Here is a 7,650-nt window from a genome sequence, read left to right on the forward strand (position 1 = left end):
TCCCATCACCACACAAAGGTTTCAAAGCAGCTGTCACTTAAGCTTTGAGATTCTCAGGTCTTCAAAACGGCTGGGTCAGGTACTGGGAGGGCCTTCGGGTCTGGCTCCAAGCACTTCCTCTAAAGCGGGTATTTTGTATTCAGGCCTTGGAGGTTTTGTTCTGCCTTGAAGCTTGTTTCTCTCTGTTTTCCTGGTTATCAGGAGAAAGTCGCTTCTCTCCTCTCTCCTGGGTAACACTTTGAGCTTCCGGACCGTCCCGCTTTCTCCTCCCTCCTCTCCTTCCTCAGCAGAAATCCTTAGCAGACACGTGTGCCTCGCCCGAGAGGCCCAGGGGCCTGCTGTCCCACGACGATGTAAACCCAGCCAGTCTGGAAATGGATCTGGTCTCTGTCGCTTCCTTTCTCTTGAATTAAATTAAAAAAATCAAAGTGAGAGAGACGCCAAGGGTTAAGAGACAGGCGCAGAGAAGAAAAACAGCTCTTCAATGCTGCTTCCCTCATCCTTGAGAAGGTGGGGGAGACCTGGAAGAACGCTCCTTTGTTAGGGGAAGCGAGGCTGGGAGACTGCTGAGTGAACCCCGCGGGCCTGTCCCCGGGAGAAGAAACACAGGAGATGGTGATGCTCCCTTTAATGCGACTTTTTGGCCGGGTTAGAGAGGCAGCCAACAGTCCCGGGGTGGGCGGGGCCGGGATGAGACGAGTAGGCGTGGTCATAAGGGAGTGGGCGGGGTCAGGACCAGACGACTGGGTCACTGGCTGATGTTCCGCACCTGCGTCCCCCGCCCCTTCGTCTTCTGCCCTCCTCTGCCGTGTGGTCAGGGGCACCTACAGGGCAGCCTCACCGAGGCCCCTCTGTCCTGGGGCTTCCCAAGTTGTCCGCTAAGGGGAGGCACCAGCAGGAGATGGAAGGGACCGGGTGGTCCCCTGGGTGGCCGCAGCCCCCTCCCGGCCCCAGCGCTCCCTGCCTTCTTTTGATCCTGTCCCTCCATCATCAGCCCACCAGTCCTAGAGGTGGTGACCGCTTCCGGCATTTGTTGTTTCCGGGGCCTCATCGCCACACGCTGCTTCCTTTCATCCTGCCTGCCCTTCTGTAAATAGTCCCTCCATTACATTCTTTTCAGCTGAACACTCTGGATTGTGCCATCTGTTTCCTGCCAGGTCCTGGCTGATACTGTCAGTAAACCTTCTTTCCCTTAGGCTTGAAATAAGTTGGTGTCGACTGTGTACCCAGAGTCAGTAACTAAAACCTGTAGCAACTGACTGCTTGTGGGCTGAACTTTTGGCTGTGCACCCCCTGTCCACTCATCTTTTCCCACACTTCCTATTTGGGTCATTATCTGCTGATTACTTTGTTTCCTAGCCCGAGTTTGTGATTTGCAGGAGAGTAGGAATAGGAAAATTGTAGGTAGCTATAGGATACTGTGGTATAGTGTATGACCTTTGGGCAATGATGCAACTTCCTTGTGCCTCAGTTTTCCTCATTCCTAAAATGGGTATTATTAAATGCTATTATTAAATAGCATTGTCTTATATGGTTTTCATGAGAGTTAGCTAAATTTAAGTGTGGAAGGACTGATGTTGAATCTGAAACTACAATACTTTGGCCACCTGAGACCCTGATGTTGGGGAAGATTGAAGGTGGGAGGAGAAGGAGACGACAGAGGATGAGATGGTTGGATGGCATCACTGACACAATGGACATGAGTTCGAGTAAACTCTGGGAGTTGGTGATGGACAGGGAGGCCTGGTGTGCTGCGGTTCATGGGGTCGCAAAGAGTCGGACACAACTGAGTGACTGGACTGAACTGAACTGATGGCACATATGATAGGGCACAGCACAGAGTAAGTGCTCAATAATTGGGAACTATTTTTATTACCTTATTAGAGAAAGGATTTTACTTGGAATTAAATCATGAGGTTTGAATTCCAGTTCTGTTACTGAGTAAGTGGGTGACTTTGGAATGACCGCTTAAACTCCTCAAGTTCAAGTTTCGAGTTTGGAGCATGGGATCACAATAATTGCCTCGCTTGGTGGGAAAGGGTTTTGTAAACTTGAAAGCACTATACAAATATGAGGTACTCTCACCACATGGTGGTAGAAAATTCCCTTCTGTTATGTGTGGGTCTTTGCTCTGGTTCATGTGTTACCATCTTTCTAGGAGTGTGTCTCAAGAGAAAAATAGGTATTTGTTCCCCATCCAGTACTTGTGGGTACATAGTTTTATCCAGGGCTTCCTAGGAGGCGCTAATGATAAAGAACCCACCTGCCAATGCAAGAAACCTAAGAGATGTGGGTTCGATCCCCATGCTGGGAAGATCCCCTGGAGGAGGGCTGGCAACCCACTCCAGTGTTCTTGCCTGGAGAATCCCATGGACAGAGGAGCCTGGTTAGCTATAGTCCATGGGGTCGCAAAGAGTCGGACGTGAGTTATATCTAAGGAAGAGAAGAGAAAGGCAGGGTGATGGTTATGGAGGGAACCTGTAAGGGGTGTGGTGGTATGTATGGGTGTGTGTGTGTGTGTGTGTGTGTCACTCCTGTGGTACTTCTTCTGTTTTTGGAGGAGCCATAGTCTTCAGGAGCCCAGGGCCAGCTCTCCTTGGCTGAGACTGAGGATGTGTCTGGAAACCTGAGTGACTAGGAAGGAAAAGACCCAGAAAAGACATGGAATATTCGGCCATCAGGAGAGAGAGGGTGCAGTCTGGCTGGAACAGAGCAGGCTACAGGGACCACTGCAGGTTCCCCAAGGGTCCAGCCCAGTGGAACCCTGAGACCCCGTGGGAGCCTCAGGTGGTCACATGACGCTGGAGTTTGCACTTCCTCTTCTCTGGTCCCGTCTCTACCAACCAGTACTGATTTTGGATGCTGCTTAGCAGATAGACCCTGATGCTGGGAAAGATTGAAGGCAGGAGGAGGAGGGGACGACAGAGGATGAAAGGGTTTGATGGCATCACCGACTCGATGGACATGAGTTTGAGCAAGCTCCGGGAGTTGGTGATGGACAGGGAAGCCTGGCATGCTGCAGTCCATGGGGTTGTAGAGTCAGACACAACTGAGCGATTGAACTGAACTAGCAGATAGATCCTCCCCCCTCCTCCTCAGAGTGGTCCTTTCTTGGTCCCCAGGCATTTCTGGTACAAAAGTGCAGGATCATCGCTGTTACTTCGTCTGAGGTTATCCCCCGACTCTGGGCCCAGACCACCCCCATGTAATGTGCCCGGTGCTCCTTGCTCTCGGTAGTTTCTGGAAAATCCTACTAGCTCAGTGTCAGCAGAGCCTGCACGGCTCCCCAGTGACCTGCCGCTGCTTGTGGCTTTGCCTGAGGCCTGGCAAACTCCAGAGCTCACAGCCGGCCCTGCCGCCCTGACGCAAACGCTCCCCTGGCAGCAACCCAAAGGCTATTTCTGAGGCTCTCCCGGCATCTGTGTCCTGAGGGCTCGTGTGCCAGCCGTTGAAGGACCCATATTTCTCCGTCTCCAGGCTCTGCTTCCCTCTCCCGTTGTCCTCTTTTTCTGGCAAACCACTCGTCTCTGATTTGGACTTAGTCGCCCAGCAGCGACGGGTGTTTCTCTGCCCGGACTTGGATATTTGTCGATGCTGTCAGACCTACCCACTCCTCCTTTGCAGCGGGGTTTGTTTTTTGTTGATTCAGTTGGCAGAGACGCCCGCAGGCATTGGTGTCGCGTCTCCTAGCTTGTCAGGCAGCCTGGTGAGTCTACAACGTTTGCGCTTCTCTGGTGAGGCCTGGGAGACCCTTGGTGCCTACGCCCCTCCCAGCAGCCCAGGTAGACTCACCCGGGACCCTGTGACATCTCAGAAGCTTGACTCTCGCCTTGCCCAGCCCACACCTCTCAAAACAGATAAAGACAGACAGAGGTCTGGAATTCGGGATTGAAACATCACATCAGGGCACCTGGTTGAAAGGCTCTTGTTATCGGTCCAGATTTCCCACCAAACAATTTTCCTAAAAATGTGATTTCCACTTTCACTTAGAAACCATTTTGCTGAGTCCTGTCCCTTAAGCCTGCTTGGACCCCATTGATGAATTATTCAAGGAACAGAACAGATGGGATTGTCTTCCTTTCTGTCCACTTCAACAGGTTATCTGACCTAGTTCTGCCTATACTGAAAAAAATATAATGATTATTTTTGTTTTCAGATTCCAATATACAGCATAAGGTTTCTGAAAATGCCTATTCTTAAAGTATATTTATTATTAGGTGAAAAGGCTGTTATTCTTCAAAAAAAAAAGATCAAAGATCCTAAATGCTTTGTTCTGGCTCTTTTTTTTTTAAACAGATGAAACCACTTAGCATTCCTTAGCTGAAACAGAAAAGTCGTCAGAGGAAGCTGAATGCAAATATTTGCATTTATATACAATTTTAGTAGGAAGTATGTGGCTCAGCTGGTAAAGAATCTGCCAGCAATGCAGAACTGGGTTAGAACCCTAGGTTGGGAAGATCACCTGGAGAAGTGAAAGGCTACCCACTCCAGTATCCTGGCCTGGAGAATTCCATGGACTGTATAGTCCGTGGGGTCACAGAGAGTCGCACACGACTGAGCGACTTTCACTTCACTTCACTTTATTCTAAACTTTTCCAAAGTGTGAGAACTATAGAAGCATAAAAACGATATTGAATATGTTTCAAATTTTGTAACAGGGATTTACATGATAATGTGGTACATTATCTAGATCTTTAGAAGGTAAATCTCAAAAACCCTCATCAGCTACTGGGCTTTTTCAGTTGCAGGAAACCCTGAATGACATGCTCTGCTGGAGACAGAGAATTTTTTTTGACAGCGTTCTACCCACCATGTGATATGATGGTCATTTTAATGAACTCCATGTCCTTGAGTCATATCTTAATGAGAACTTGCTGGCTGAATAGGAAAAAGGAAGCTACAGATTAGAGCTGGACAAAAGTACTTAAAGAATTTCATTATTAAAACATTCATCTTCCAAAGAATAAAGGGTGTGTGTGAATTCTTCCAGTCATTATTGAGTTGAGACACGGTAGCCTCATGAATATTTCTTTTAAGTGGATCATGATAGAAAATTTCAGATAATAATGTAATGAAATTCCACTTCTCCAGCACCTAGTTTCGACAGTTATCAACATTTTGCCAATCATATTTCATCTATCCTTCCTGGATTATTTTTTAAATTAAAAAGAAATTGTTTTCGAGTATTTTAAAGTAAACTCCAGTTAATATAAATGCTTGCATGATGATTAATTCTATGTGTCAGTTTAGCTGGGTCACTGTATTAGTCTGCTAGAGCTACTGTAAGAAAATACCAGAGTGGCTTAAACAGCAAAAGTTTATTCTCACAGTTGTGGAGGCTGAGTCCAAGATCAAGGTGCCAGCAACACAGGTTTGATTCTGAGGCCTCTTTTCTTGGATTGCAGGCAGCAACCATCTTCCTGCATGCTCACGTGACCTCTACTCTGTGTGCGCTTCATAAGGCTTGTAATCCTATTGATCCAGGCTCCACCCTTAATTTAACCTTAGTTACCTCCTACAGTCCCTGTCTCCAAATACAGTTATGTCAGGGGTTAGAGTTTCAACATATGAATTTGGAGGGTAGAGGATGGAGGACACAGTTCACCTCATAACAGCCACTGTACCCAGAAATTTGGTCAGATGTTATTCCAGATGTTTCTGTGAATGTGTTTTTCTAGACAAGAATAATATTTAAGTCTGCAGACTCAGAATAAAGCAGGTTGCCCTCCATAATGTGGACAGGCCTCATCCAATCAATTGAAGGCTTTAATAGAACAAAAACCGAATTAGAGTTCTTTGTTAAGCCCTGTGTTCTCATTTGGGGCTCAGACTATATCCTCATCTCTTAATAGAATATTGTGCATTGAATGGTCAGCTGGATCATTTGACAGTAGGCTTTGTTCCAATTCCTCCTCACCCATTAAGTGTATGGGCATTTGCCTTTCTCTGTGGACCACTTTACAGGGAAGGGAGTACATTGACCAATAGACATGAATATTTCAATTCTCAAGGCAGTTGCATTACTGACAAAATTAGGCCGGAGAAGGCAATGGCACCCCACTCCAGTACTCTTGCCTGGAAAATCCCATGGATGGAGGAGCCTACAGTCCATGGGGTCGCTAAGAGTCAGACATGATTGCGCATCTTCACTTCCACTTTTCCCTTTCATGCACTGGAGAAGGAAATGGCAACCCACTCCAGTATTCTTGCCTGGAGAATCCCAGGGACGGTGGAGCCTGGTGGGCTGCCGTCTATGGGGTCGCACAGAGTCGGACACGACTGAAGCGACTTGGCAGTTATATATAGGCATTTTGATTTATACATCGGTTTTCCATGACTTTGGTCCATGTGAATCAATCCCCAGAATCTGATTGGCAGAATAAAATGAAAGACACTGAATTACTTGATATTCTCCGATCAAACTCTGCACTAACAACCCCACCAAGGTCCTGGCATTGAGGGAAGCCCTGCCTGCAAAGCCTGCCGACCTCTCTTTTTGAAGTAGCATGTTATTTTTGTCCTCTTGGGAAGAGAACCTTTCACCATCAAGAACACTGACTGGAACATTCGTCTTATTTTCTTTGATTCTAATCACTTCAACTTTTTTACCCCCAAAGGGCTCTGCTGTGCGTTCTGTGCCTTGCGTGCTTCAACCTCATGGCTCCACGGTTCCGCCTCAGAGACCCCGCCCTGCTGTTTCTCCAGCCTGGAGCCATCTACCACCTCAACACACACGAACATAATTACCTTTTATTCATTTTTCAGATCTCAGCTCAATTATCATCTTCTTGGGGAAATTGTCCCCAGTCCTTAGATTAGGTGATATCCTTCTGTTATATGCTCTCATGGCACACAACACCTTTCCTCCCTAACACCTGTCACTGTTTGTAAATTTATTTGTGTAATTATTAGATTAGCGTTGAGAGAGAAGGCCCACTTCTGTTGTGCTTACCCTCGCATCTTCTGTGCCCAGCACAACAGTAGGTGCTGATTACCGACATCAGTGACTAAATGAATGACTGACATCTCCCCAGGAGAGGACGATTAATCCAGCACACTAGGAATCCAACACACTTGGGCGCATGTGATGGGTAACCTGCTTCATCTAGACTCCTTTCCTCACCTGCAGCTCAGCAGTCCTCAAACCTGGACCAAGGCCAGACATCTATTAACATCCTCAGATTCACCTGTTGGCTTAACCACGGAGCATAACCCTTCATCCTGGCTTAGTCAGGTGCTGTAGGCTGGTGTTGAGTGTGTTCTTGGGGGTAGCCCTCCCCATGCAGTCTTGTATTCACACCGTATTGGTCCTGGTTTCTGACCGACTTCCCTCCTTAAACTCCAGTTTTCTTCTGTGATGAATTCAGTTCATTTCAGTCGCTCAGTCATGTCCGACTCTTTTTGACCCCATGGACTGCAGCATGCCAGGCCTCCCTGTCCATCACCAACTCCTGGAGTTGTCCATTGAGTCGGTGATGCCATCCAGCCATCTCATCCTCTGTCGTCCCCTTCTCCTCCTGCCTTCAACTTTTCCCAGCATCAGGGTCTTTTCAAAAAAAGCACTCTGTGATGAGTGCTCTGCCCCAAATGCCAGCCCCCTTGATGCTCTGCTCAGCATCCATAGTTCTGTCCCTCTAGGGGACTGGCCCA

The sequence above is a fragment of the Giraffa tippelskirchi genome, chromosome 8 (assembly GCF_054371585.1).
Source record: "Giraffa tippelskirchi isolate mGirTip1 chromosome 8, T2T-mGirTip1v1.2.pri, whole genome shotgun sequence".
NCBI lineage: Eukaryota > Metazoa > Chordata > Mammalia > Artiodactyla > Giraffidae > Giraffa > Giraffa tippelskirchi.